This window comes from Macaca nemestrina, chromosome X, assembly GCF_043159975.1.
Source record: "Macaca nemestrina isolate mMacNem1 chromosome X, mMacNem.hap1, whole genome shotgun sequence".
Lineage (NCBI taxonomy): Eukaryota > Metazoa > Chordata > Mammalia > Primates > Cercopithecidae > Macaca > Macaca nemestrina.
The window spans coordinates 14,085,740-14,098,200 of record NC_092145.1 but is presented as its reverse complement, the minus strand read 5'-3'; the positions used below and the strand labels follow the sequence as shown (position 1 = coordinate 14,098,200).

General features: G+C 34.0%; 1 pseudogene; it reads left to right on the top strand.

The window, feature by feature from the left end:
* The window catches only part of LOC105499806 (melanoma-associated antigen C2-like), a 105,497-nt pseudogene that overhangs the window by 65,828 nt on the left and 27,208 nt on the right, over positions 1-12,461 (top strand).

The window sequence follows — 12,461 nt, the reverse complement described above, 5'->3', positions numbered from 1 at the left end:
TATTATCTTTGAGAAACCAATGGAATTAGTTACTGTGCAAGAGTTACTTATTTTGTTTTGGTTGTATTAAGCTCTAATAGGGAAAGAAAAAGCTCTGTAAAGTAGAATTGTTTAGTTGAAAAAGGATTTATGGTCAACTCTGTTTATGACCAAATCCTGGCACTTGCATTCATTAGCTGTATGGCTAGGAATCTTTTCTGCACTTAAGTGCCCTCATTTGTAAAGTGGATATTATAATACATATGTCATAGATGTATAGTGAGAGTAAGTTAAATAATGAATTTTAAACATCTAAAACAGTGTCTGATATCATACATTGAAAATTTACTATGTTTCAGTTGTGATACCAGATGCTAAGATACAGAGAGGACAGACAGCTCCTAGCACATAATAGGTAAGTTCGTTTCCACCTATTTAGTGGTTCTTGGTCTTTATTCCATTTCAGATTCAGATCTGCACTGCTTACTCAATAGCCAGTTCCCAGGTATTTTTAAATTCTTGTTGCTTCCTCACCAGTGTTTTGTTTTGTTTTGTTTGTAAATGTGTTCCAGTTACTTTCCACTCCTTTTCCAACCGATGGGATAATGTACTTATGCATTCAGAAATCTACAGTTGCTTACTCTTACGATGATTACACATGTAAACTTGCTGACCTAAGAGGGGGAGTGGGTGATGAGATTTAACAACAGACGAGTTGCTACAATATACAAATCTCTATGATTGGCAGTTTACTGTGAGTACTGAGACTCCCGCCTTTTTTAATAGTCTTGCCTCCTTAAGGGATCCTAACAGTACAATGAGATGAAAATATTTAATAGTACAGACAAAGAAGCTACCTATGTTCTCAGAACGCTTGTAATTCTCTCTTAACTCACAAAAACTCATTTTAATTATTTATTATGCCTTCTCTTTCTCAATTTCCCCCAAGATGGTAACACAACTAATTATATCTCATCAGTTACTTTTGCAGTATATTAATTCTACTCTGGTTCAACAATATCTCAACAACACAAAAATGAGTGTATTACCTAGAAGAGTAAGAATGTAACTCTGTGCACCCAAGTTTTTGCACTGACTTTATATATAATTTGAAAGTTGTTGTCATTTAATGAGCTCCATTGTTAAATTATGATAAACTACTGTTGTTGCTAACTTTAGTTCTTCTGGAATAGGTCATATTACTCTCATTTTATGGGAAGCTATAGTTTACTTCCACTGGAAAAATTCTTGAGTCTCATTTTTCTCATTCATAAGATAATGATAATGGTACCTGATTCATTGGGCTTATAGAATTAAGTACAATAAAATAAAAGCAATTACCCTAGTGCATTATTTACTATACACTAAATAGATGGTAATTTCACATGAATGAGAATATCTGAATAAAATCCCATTTACCTAAATTATATATTAGATGAACTTTAGAATCATGGAATTTAGAAATAGGGCAGTATGTTGGGAATTCTGTACTCTAGTGATTTCCAACTGTGTTGTAGGACACATTGGGTTTATGAGGCTCTTGCATGAGAGGAGAACAAGCACTTGCTACCCTCTTTCACGTTATTCAACCAAAAGAGTTGTAGATTTCATTCACATCATAATTTCATTACCTTATAGAGCACTTATTGGGCAGATTTGCCACATTCAATTCATGATACACCACATAATCTGAAACAACTAACCATCCCAACGTAGCACCTTCTGAAGATGTTCATAGGTCATTATGGATGGATTTCTTAGTCACTGCCACAGTCCAGTCACAGTTATAGATATCGAATGCTTCAGAGAAGACTGAATATTCCAAAAGAAAGTATGTATAATATTGATAAGTATGTTGCCCAAAACAATGAAATTAAATTAGAAATCAACAAAGAAATAAATTTGTGAAATACACAAACAATTGGAAATTAAACTACACATTTAAAATAACCCATAGGCTAAAAGATAAATCATAGAGATAATTAGAAGAATGTCTTTAGCTGAATAAAAATAAAACCAAATATCAGAATTTATGGGGTCTGGCTGAAGCAGTGTTTAGAGGGAAATTTATAGCTATGATGCTTATATTAGAAAAGAAGAAAGATCTTAAGTAAATTAATCTCAACTTCTACCTTAAGAAATAGAAAAAGAAGAGCAAATTAAATCCAAAGCATACAGAAGAAGTAAATATAAAGATTAAAGCAGAAATTAATAAAAGAGAAAACAAAGTAAATACAGAAAATCAATGAAGCTAAATGTTGACTCTTTGAAAATGAAAACAAAATTGGCAGCCTTGTAGCTAGACTGAACAAGAAATTAGGAGAGAGGATATAGCATAGTCAGGATTATCCAGAGAAACAGGACCACCAACAGGATATGCATGTGTGTATGTGTATATATACATATGTGTGTGTAGTATGTATGTATAAATATATATACACACATCTATATGCATATGTATACACATATGTATCTACAGGGGCAGCTGTATAGAGAGGTATTTATTTTAATGAATGGTTCACTTATTATTCTCAGAACTGGAATAAGACAAGGATACCCACTCTCACAACTCCTATTCAACATATTACTGAAAGTCTTAGCCAGAACAGACATTGATTTTGGCAAATAATTTATGGCTAAGTCCCCAAAAGCAATGCCAATCAGAAAGGAGAAAAAAAAGTGAAAGATGTGCAAATAGAAAAATAAGAAGTCAACCTATCTATCTTCACTGACAATATGATTCTATAAACAGGAATCCCTGAAGACTCCACCAAAAAGCTCCTAGAACTAATAAATGACTTTAGTAAAGTTTCAGGATACAAAATCAATGTACAAAAATTAGTAGCATTTCTATACAAAAATAACATCTGGCTGAGAGTCAAGTGAAGAACACCATTTCATTTAAAATGGCCAAAAGAAAGTGAAATACCTAGAAATATATCTAAGCAAGTAGGTGAACGAGCTCTACAGGGAGAACTACAAAGCATAGAGAAATGAAATCAGTGACAACACAAATAAATGAAAAAAAAATTACTTATTTATGGATTGAAAGAATTAATATTGTTAAGATGGCCATACTGCCCAAAGCAATTTACAGATTCAATGCTATCCCTATCAAACTGCCAACGTCATTTTTTACAGAAGTAGAAGAAACTGTTCTAAAATTCATATGGAATCCAAAAAGAGCCTGAATAGCCAAAGCAATACTCAACAAAGGACAAATACCTGAGGTGATGTATACCCCATTTACTTTGATGTGATCATTATGCATTGCATGTCTGTATAAAAATATCTCATGCACCTCATAAATATATACACCTACTATGTACCCACAAAGATTAAAATAAATACATTTATGGAAAGAACAAAGTCAGAGACCTCACATTACCCAGTATCAAACTATACTATAAGGCTACAGTAACCAAAAAAGCATGGCACTGGTATAAAACAGACACACAGACCAATGTGTCTCTTACAGAAGAGAAAACTCAGAAATAAAGTCACACACCTCCAATCATCTGATATTTGATGAGGCCAACAAAAACAAGCATGGAGAAAGGACCCTTTGTTCAATAAATACTGCTGGGATACCTGGCTAGCCATATGCAGAAGAAGAATGAAACTGAACCACTACCATTCACTAAATATATAGAAATTAACTCAAGATGAATTAAAAATTTAAATGGAAGACCTCATACTATAAAAATCCTAAAAGAAAACCTAGGAAACACACTTTTTGACATTGACTTTGGCAAATAATTTATGGCTAAGTCCCCAAAAGCAACGCCAATGAAACAAAAAATTGACAAGTGGGAACTAATTAAACTAAAGAGCCAAACAGAGTAAACAGCCTACAGAATGGGACAACATATTTGTAAATTATGCATCTAACAAAGGTCTAATATCCAGAATCTTTAAGGAACTTAATAAGAAAAATCAAATAACCCTATTAAAATGAGTAAAGGACATAAACAGACACTTCTCAAAAGGAGACATGAAAGTGGCCAACAAACTTGAAAAATTGCTCAGCATCAGAAATGATCAGAGAAATACAAATCAAAACCACAATGAGATACCATCTCACCAGTCAGAATGGCTACTATTAAAAGGTCAAAAAGTAACACATGCTGGCAATGCTGCAGAGAAAAAGGAATGCTTATACACCGTTGTTGGGAATGAAAATTTCTTCAGCCGCTGTGGAAAGCAGTTTGGAGATTTAACAAAGAACTTAAGAGAGGGCAATCCCATTACTGGATATATACCCAAAGGAATATAAATTATTCTACCAAAAAGACACATGCTCTCATATATTCATCACAGTGCTATTCACAATAGCAAAGACATGCAATCAACCAAAGTGCCCATCAATGGTGGATTGGATTTTTTAAAATGTGGTACATATACATCATGGAATACTATGCAGTTATAAAAATGATAATATCATGTCCTTTATGGCAACATGAATGTAGCTGGAAGCCATTATGCTAAGCGAGTTAATGTAGAAACATAAAACTAAATAACATGTTCTCACTTATAAGTGGGCGATAAACACCGTGCGCACATGGACATAAACATAGGAACAACAGAAACAGCAAGCTACTAGAGTAAGGAGGGAGGAAGGGAGGCATGGGTGGGAAAACCACCTATTGGGTACTATGCTCGCTACTTGGGTGATAGGATCCACACCCCAACCTCAGCACTGTGCAATACCTATATAATAAGTCTGCACATGTACCCCCTATATCTAGAATAAAAGTTGAATTTTTTTTAAAAAGCTTCAGTTGAATGTGGAGGTGTAAGTTCAAAATCTGCCGGATAGGCAAATAGGCTGGAGATGCAGGAAAGTGTTATAGTCCGAGTTCAAAGACAATCGTCTGGCAAAGTTCCTTCTTACTCAGAGGAAGTCAATGTTTATTCTATTAAGCCCCTTCCCTGGTTAAATAATACCCACACACATTATGGAGGAAAATCTGTTTCACTCAAAGTTCACCAATTTAAGTATTAATCTCTTCCAAAAATCAATTTCACAAAATATCCAGAATAATGTTTAACCAAATATCTGGGTAGCATGGCCCAGACAAATTGACATATAAAATCAACCATCACAGACAAATTACCAAAGCCAGTGATAAAAAGAAGACATCACTATAGACTTCAAAGAAGATAAAAAGATTGTAAGAGAATACTATGAAAATTTTATGCCCAAAATTAGAACATTTAGATGAAATTGATTAATTCCCTAGAAAGACTCAAAATTGTTGAATCAGACTCAAGAAGAGATAGGAAATCTGAATATAACTACCACAAAAGACAGAATTTCTAATGAAAAAGCCCCACACACAAAGACTAAGCTCAGGTTACTTCAGTAATAAATTTTGCCAAGCTTTTAAAGAAAAATTAACATTAATTCACCACAAGCTCATCCAACAAATAGAAGAGAAGAAGGATTAGTGACTACAAATTGAGACTTGACATACTAACTAAAAAAGAGTTTGTTTTGGTTCCAATCCATGTGATTCTTCAATTTTTTCATTTTATTTCTCCATCACTTCCAATTTAACCATTGTCCCTGTGACAGTTGGTCTGTTGGATGTTGGGGGTAGTCTTGGTCTGCCTAGATCATTGAAGCATCCTGTCAACATGGTAGGTAAATTGATAATGAAAATGATTGTCTTTAGAGCTTGAATTCTCACTATGTGCTACACTCCTTGTTTGGCACTTTTAATGTATTATATTGAATATTATTATTTTAAGTACTATTAATTGCACCAGATTGTGAGGGCTGTGTTTCTGTTAATGCCAAGATTGAAAAAGAAGTTTGTCTTATGTGGGCTGTGCTTAATATTTTAAAAAATTAGGCTGATGTTCTTATTAAGATTTTATTTATGTATCATAAAATTAGTTATTAAAAGTATACAGTTCACTGGTTTGGGGTATATTCACAAGATTTTTCAACTGTCACCACTATTTCAAGAACATTTTAATAACCTGAAAGGAAATTTTACACCTGTTAGCAACCACTCTCCATTTTTTCCTTGTCCCAGACTCTGACAATCACTAATCTATTTTTTAATCCCTATGAATTGCCTATTGTGAACTACCTTAGGACCCTTGTTGACAATGAATTGACCACAAATGTGTGAATTTACTTCTGAATTCTTACGTCTATTCCATTGATCTGTATGTCTATACTTATGTCAGTATCATACAGTTTTAATTACTGTAGCATTGAAGTAAATTTCAAAATCAGAAAGTATGACAATTCCAACTTTGTTCTTTTTTATTAAGATTGTCATGGGTATTCTGGGCCCCTTGCATTTCCATATGAAATTATGATCAGCTTATTCATTTCTGCAAAAATTGACAGTTGGAATTTTGGTAGGGCTTGCATTGTTTCTACAGATCAATATGAACAGTATTGCCATCTTAACAATATTAAGTCTTCCAATCCATGAACATAGAATGCCTTTCCATGTATTTAGGTCTTTTTTTTTTCAAATCAGTATTATAGTTTTCATTGTATAAGCATTTTACTTAGTTAAATTTAATCCTAAGTATTTATTCTACTGTTGCTATTGTAAATGGAATTGTTATCTTAATTTCATTTTCAATTTTTTTACTAGTTCATAGAAATACAACTGAGTTTTTGTATATTGAACTTGTATTCTGAAACCTTGCTGAGCTCATTTATTATATCTAATAGTATTTTTGTGTGTATGTGTGGATTATTTAGGATTTTCTATATAGCAGATGATGCAGTCTGCAATAGAGAGAGTTTTATTTCTGTCTTTCCAATTTGGACGCCTTTTCCTCCTTTTGCTTGCCTAACTGCACTAAGTTATACTTTCAGCTCTATGTTGAATAGAAATGGTCATTGTCTTGTTTCTGATATTAGGAGAACAGATTTCAGTCTTTCATATTTGACTATCATGTTAGCTGCAGGGGTTTTTTTATGCGCTCTTTGTCAAGTTGAGGAAGTTTCTCTCTATTCCTAGTTTGTTGAGTTTTTTTTTTTTTTTCAATCATGAAAAGGTGTGTTAGACTTGGTGAAATTTCTTTCCACATCTGTTAAGATGATTGTTCTTTATTCTATTTGTTTGGTGTATTACATCAATTTCTTTTTGAATGTTAAACCAATCTTGATTTCCTGGGATATATACCATTTGGTCTTGTCATATTATTATTTTTGTCTTGCTAGATTTTGTTAGTATTTTTTGAGGATTTTTGAATACATAGTCACATGAGATATTGGTCTGTAGTTTTCTTTTCCTGTAATTTTTAAAATCTGGTTTAGTATTATAGAATGAGACAGTTAGCACTTCATCTGTTTCTACTTTACAAACTATTTTTTAAAAGATTCATGGTAATTCTGTTTTTAAATCTTTAGTGAAATTCACCAGTGAAGTCTCTGAACCTGGGGTTTTCCTTGAGGGATTTCTTTATGACTAAATAAATCTCTTTATTTATTACAGGTCTATTCAGATTTCCATGTGTTATTTGTAATTCTAAAGGCAACCCTTGTGGTATGTGGCATGCTGACTATATCCTCCTTTTAAAAAGAGGGAAACAAAGGTTAAATTTCTTGCCCAAGGTTTTGGAGGTAATAAGTGACAAAGCTAGGTCTCTGGTCAATCTACCTCCAAGATGCATGTCAGTTTTTGAATCACACACACTTCCACAGACACTGATTAAAATTATATATTCCCTTTGATATAGCATTGGCACAGACTTATATGACACTAAAGCCTTGAGAGAAATCTGGGTGCTTTGAAGTAAATGTCTACTGGAAAACCAAACTCCAGGGAGTATCTTGGTGCAGATTGTGGACATCTTGTTAAAAGATTTAATTTAAGCCATTTTTGTTTATCTCTCCTCCATCTGGAAGTAATATTTTGGTAATGTTTTTATTTGCATGTTATCTAATGATTTATTTTTACTTTATATGGAATGGACAAACTTTGAATTCCTCCTGCTAAAGAAAATTATATTTTTCTGCTAAATTTATTTCTCTTTCTGAGACACTTGTTTTTATAAGACAGATTTCTGGACTTTCACTATGAAGAATCCAGAGATTAGGTGGCACACAAGAAAAGTGTTACAGAAAAAAAGAGAAAAGTAATTTTAAAAAATCATGCAGGGTAAGGTTTGTGGGTGTTTTAAGGTGATGGTTTGAGAGGTAAGAGCTGAGGAAAGGTAAATTGATGAGGAAAAGTGGTTATGATTATTTGAACCCCCTCTTATGTTTCCTGATAAACAGAAGTTAATGATTCTTTTTTTGCCAATAGACTAAGTGTATTTAGTTACAAGGCTAGTCCATGTTTGAACCATGAGGGTCCCAACTTATATTAGTATCACACTCTTATCCCACAATAAGGATGTATGTGACTTTGCTTTTGAACATGTGCCAACCTTATATAAAAGGTGATAGTGGACTTGAATCTAGTTTGCATGGGACTAGATTGATTTAATCACTCATTAAGTTGACAGATTATTTTGAGCCAATTTTGTTCGAAGCCCTGCGGTAGATTATGGGTGAGTAAGATAGTCATTATCTCTGTCTTTATGTAATTTATAGAAGGGAGACTGATATTTAATGGTTATTATATACGATATATATTTAGTGGTTGCACACACACAGATGCTTACAATTTATGGTAAGTCCTATGAAGAGAAAGAAAAAAGGAATTATGGGAGATAAGCATACTAGATGCAAGTTAAGTGGATGGGAGTGGTCAAGAAAACTACCTGTGAGGTAGTGATTTCAAGCTAAGACCTGAAATCTGAGTAGGAGTAACTAAGGTGATTGAAATGGTTTGGTTCTATTTCCCCACCCAAATCTCATCTTGAAGTGTACTCTCATAATTCCCACATGTTGTTGGAGGCACCCGGTGGGAGATAATTGAATCGTGGGGGCGGTTTCCCCCATACTGTTCTCATGGTAATGAAAAAGTCTCGGGAGATTTGATGGTTTGATCAGGGGTTTCTGTTTTTTCATTTTCCTCATTCTCTCTTTGGCTGCTGCCATCCATATAAGATGGCACTTGCTCCTCCTTGCCTTCTGCCATGATTGTGAGGCTTCCCCAGCCACGTGGAACTGTAAGTCCAATTAAACCTTATCTTTTGTAAATTGTCCAGTCTCGAGCATGTCTTTATCAGCAGCCAGAAAACAGATTAATATGGTGATGAATGTTGCAGTCAAAAGATTCTGCATGTGGACAAGTCTAAAATTGGGAAAGAGTTGGGCTCTTTTGAGTAATTAAAATCACCATGTAAAAATATACAACTGGAGAGGTAGGCAAGGGTGAGATCACACAGATAGTGTTAATAACTTTAAAAATATGTTATCTTGCATTCACATGGGAGTTAGTCATAGGTACATTTGGGAACTAATTTCTTCATCTTTTTCTAACTGGAATTTTCAGACATTCAAGAGCAAAATATAAGTATTTCAGAAGACCGAGTTTAAGAAACATCTAGATTTTGAGAGTGCTCACTCTCAGGAGCATATGTACAGGTTTGCTAAGTGGTAAGACAGGTAACACTGAAAAGTTTACATTGTGTAGTTGGCTGTCCACTAATCCAACAGTGTGCAACTGAGACTAGCTAGACAAGGCTACAGGTCTTTGGCTAGAAGATAGTTTTTTTTTGTTGTTTTTTTTGTTGTTTTTTTTGTTGTTGTTTTTTCCTGGATCAGTATATCATCTACTGCAGTGCTCTATGCATTTTCCTCATTCAATTAGACACAGTGTTCTCAGCTTCAAGATATAGAAGGTGAGGTTCATGTAGATGGAGTGGTCTTCTTATGGTTGATGGGAGGGTTGATACAATACCTTATTGTATCAACAATTGTAAGGTATTGTAAAGCTACAATACCTTATTGTATTGTACTAACAATAAGGTATTGTATCAATACCTTATTAAAGCTCTTATATCTAGAAAATTAAAAGCTCTTGTATCTAGAAAATCCTATTCAATCAATGTTTTAAAACTACTAATCATTTATTCACTAAAACTAATAATGTATTAATAACTAATAGTCATTACCTTATTAATTTTTCCCTAAACATTAAATATTCAATCAATTAGAAATACTTGTGAAATGAGACTATACTCAAGAACATCTAGACATTTTCACGCATCTTTCACAGCTATAATATATATATTATATAACATAACATGTGTAGAAAGAAAAAATGAAAAGCATATTTTATTTTGGCGAAAGTTTAAAAAATCAGTACCTAACTGAAAGCTAGCAAAATGCCCAGTTCCTAATATATTCTGTGACTCATAATCTTAAGAAGGTCCCATTTTTAACCACATGCAGGTTCAAAGCATAAGTAGCAACATAAAACTTACGCTTTTGCATTTCACGAACCATGTATAAAACAGTTAGCTAAGTTGAAAATAGTTAATTTTAGGTTTTATTGTATCATCTAACATCCATGCATGGGAAAAATAAGGCTTTGGAGTATTATATTTCTTTATATTCTCTTGTTTATGGATTACATATTTTTCAATAAGCATATTTGAAATAAAACTACAGGATAAATTGAAAGAAACAAAAACAGTGTATCCAAGTTGGCAACTAGAACATCAATGGATGGCTTTTAAACTTCTAAGAAACCATCTGGAGCAATAACAGTATTGATCAGTATTCAAAATAGTACTCAAGAAAAGCTAAAGGTGTCCAGGTTGTGATATAGATAGACATCAGACCTGACCCTTGATCTAATATTTCTGAGACATGTACCCATCGTCTTGTGAACATGTGGCTGGATGAATCCATCTTTGTTAGTTGGCTTTGGTTTTTCATAACTTAGAAAGTGAAAGACAAGCCTAAGTAATATGCACACCGTGATGCTAGACAATGGAGCACATCCTTGTGAGGGAGTTGCATTGCCTGAAGAGAGGTGACCATGACCACATGTGAGGCGAATTTAGTGCTACATAATTTAGGAGTCCTTCTTAAAACATCTCGAAGTGTTTCTACCAGAGCTTTAAAAAGTTTCTTAATAGAGGAAAATTTGCTGTATTTGCAAAAAAGGATGGCCCTTTTCTATGCTTTAATTTTGGATCCACTGAATACTACCAACTGAGAGAGTCGGTGTTTTAAAATATTTAATGATTATTTTTAACTGACACACAATTATACATATTTATTGGGTACAGGTTGATATTTCAATACATGTGTACAATGCGCAATAATCAAATAAAGGTATATATCCAAAAAAACTATATCAATATGTTGAAAAGATGCTTATGTTCATTGCAGCATTATTCACAATAGCCAACATGTGGAATCAACCTAAATGTTCATCAATAGGTGAATAGATAAAGAAAATGTGCTACTGACGCATAATGGAATACTATTCAGCCATAAAAAGAATGAAGTCCTGTTATTCACAGCAACAGGGATGAGCCTGGAGGAGATTATGTTAAGTGAAATAAATCAGATACAGAAAGGTAAATATTGCATGTTCTCACACATATGTGGAAGAGAGCAGTTTCAAAGGAAAAGTTATACTACAATTTGGCTTTCATTACTGATATGTCTGTGCCCGGGAGAGAGAAAACAAGTAATTGCAAATGCAAACACCCTGACCAAGAGAAAACTGCAGTGGATCTTTCCAGCACCCCTGAACATTTTGGATGAGAAGTTCTTTGGAGAATTTCATGAGAGCCATGGACTCACTTGCCAGAAAAATTCATGCTCTAGGGGCAACAATTAGTTTATTCGGTAAAATCTGCATGTAATTTCAGGGGATCATCGACCCTTTTATGTGTTTAAATAAGCCCTTGTCTCCCAAGTTAAGAACTCTCGGACTAAGTAATTATCACATTAGAATGTAATTGTGAAAAAAAAAAAAAAAAAACAGGCTTTCAGAACTCAGCATTGATAAGGAAACTGGGCTCCAGAAATAGATCTGCTTACCTGTAAGTAGTGGCCCAAATCCACTGATTTTTGCCTCCAGATGCAAATTGGTTAGCTAATCAAAGCTGCCTTTTTCCTCTAGATTACCTTTAGAATTCTTTCCCAGCTTCCAGGCTAACTGGGTCCCTTCAGTTCTCCACAAACCTCCATATTTTTCACATTTTCACAGCAGGTTTCTGTAGCACCTTGTCATGTTTGGAATATAAACCAAACTCCTTCCATGTCCTAGTAGTGTCTGCTTCTTCTAGTTCTTGTCTGTTTCCCATATCCCCTGCTGTAACTCCCTCCTTCCTGCATGATGCTTTAGTTATAGAAACACTGCACACCTTCTTGAACATGTCAGGCTTGTTCCTGCCTTAGAACTTCGATCCTTGCTGATCTTAATGCCTGGAATGTTCTTCTCCTAGACTCAAGATGACTCCACCCCACTTTACTCAAGTCTCTGCTCCAATGTTAACTACTCACAGGGCCTTTCCTTGACACCTGAAACAGGCATCACCCTCACTCCATCAATATTTTCCTCACCTTGGTTTTTCTTTATAATACTTAT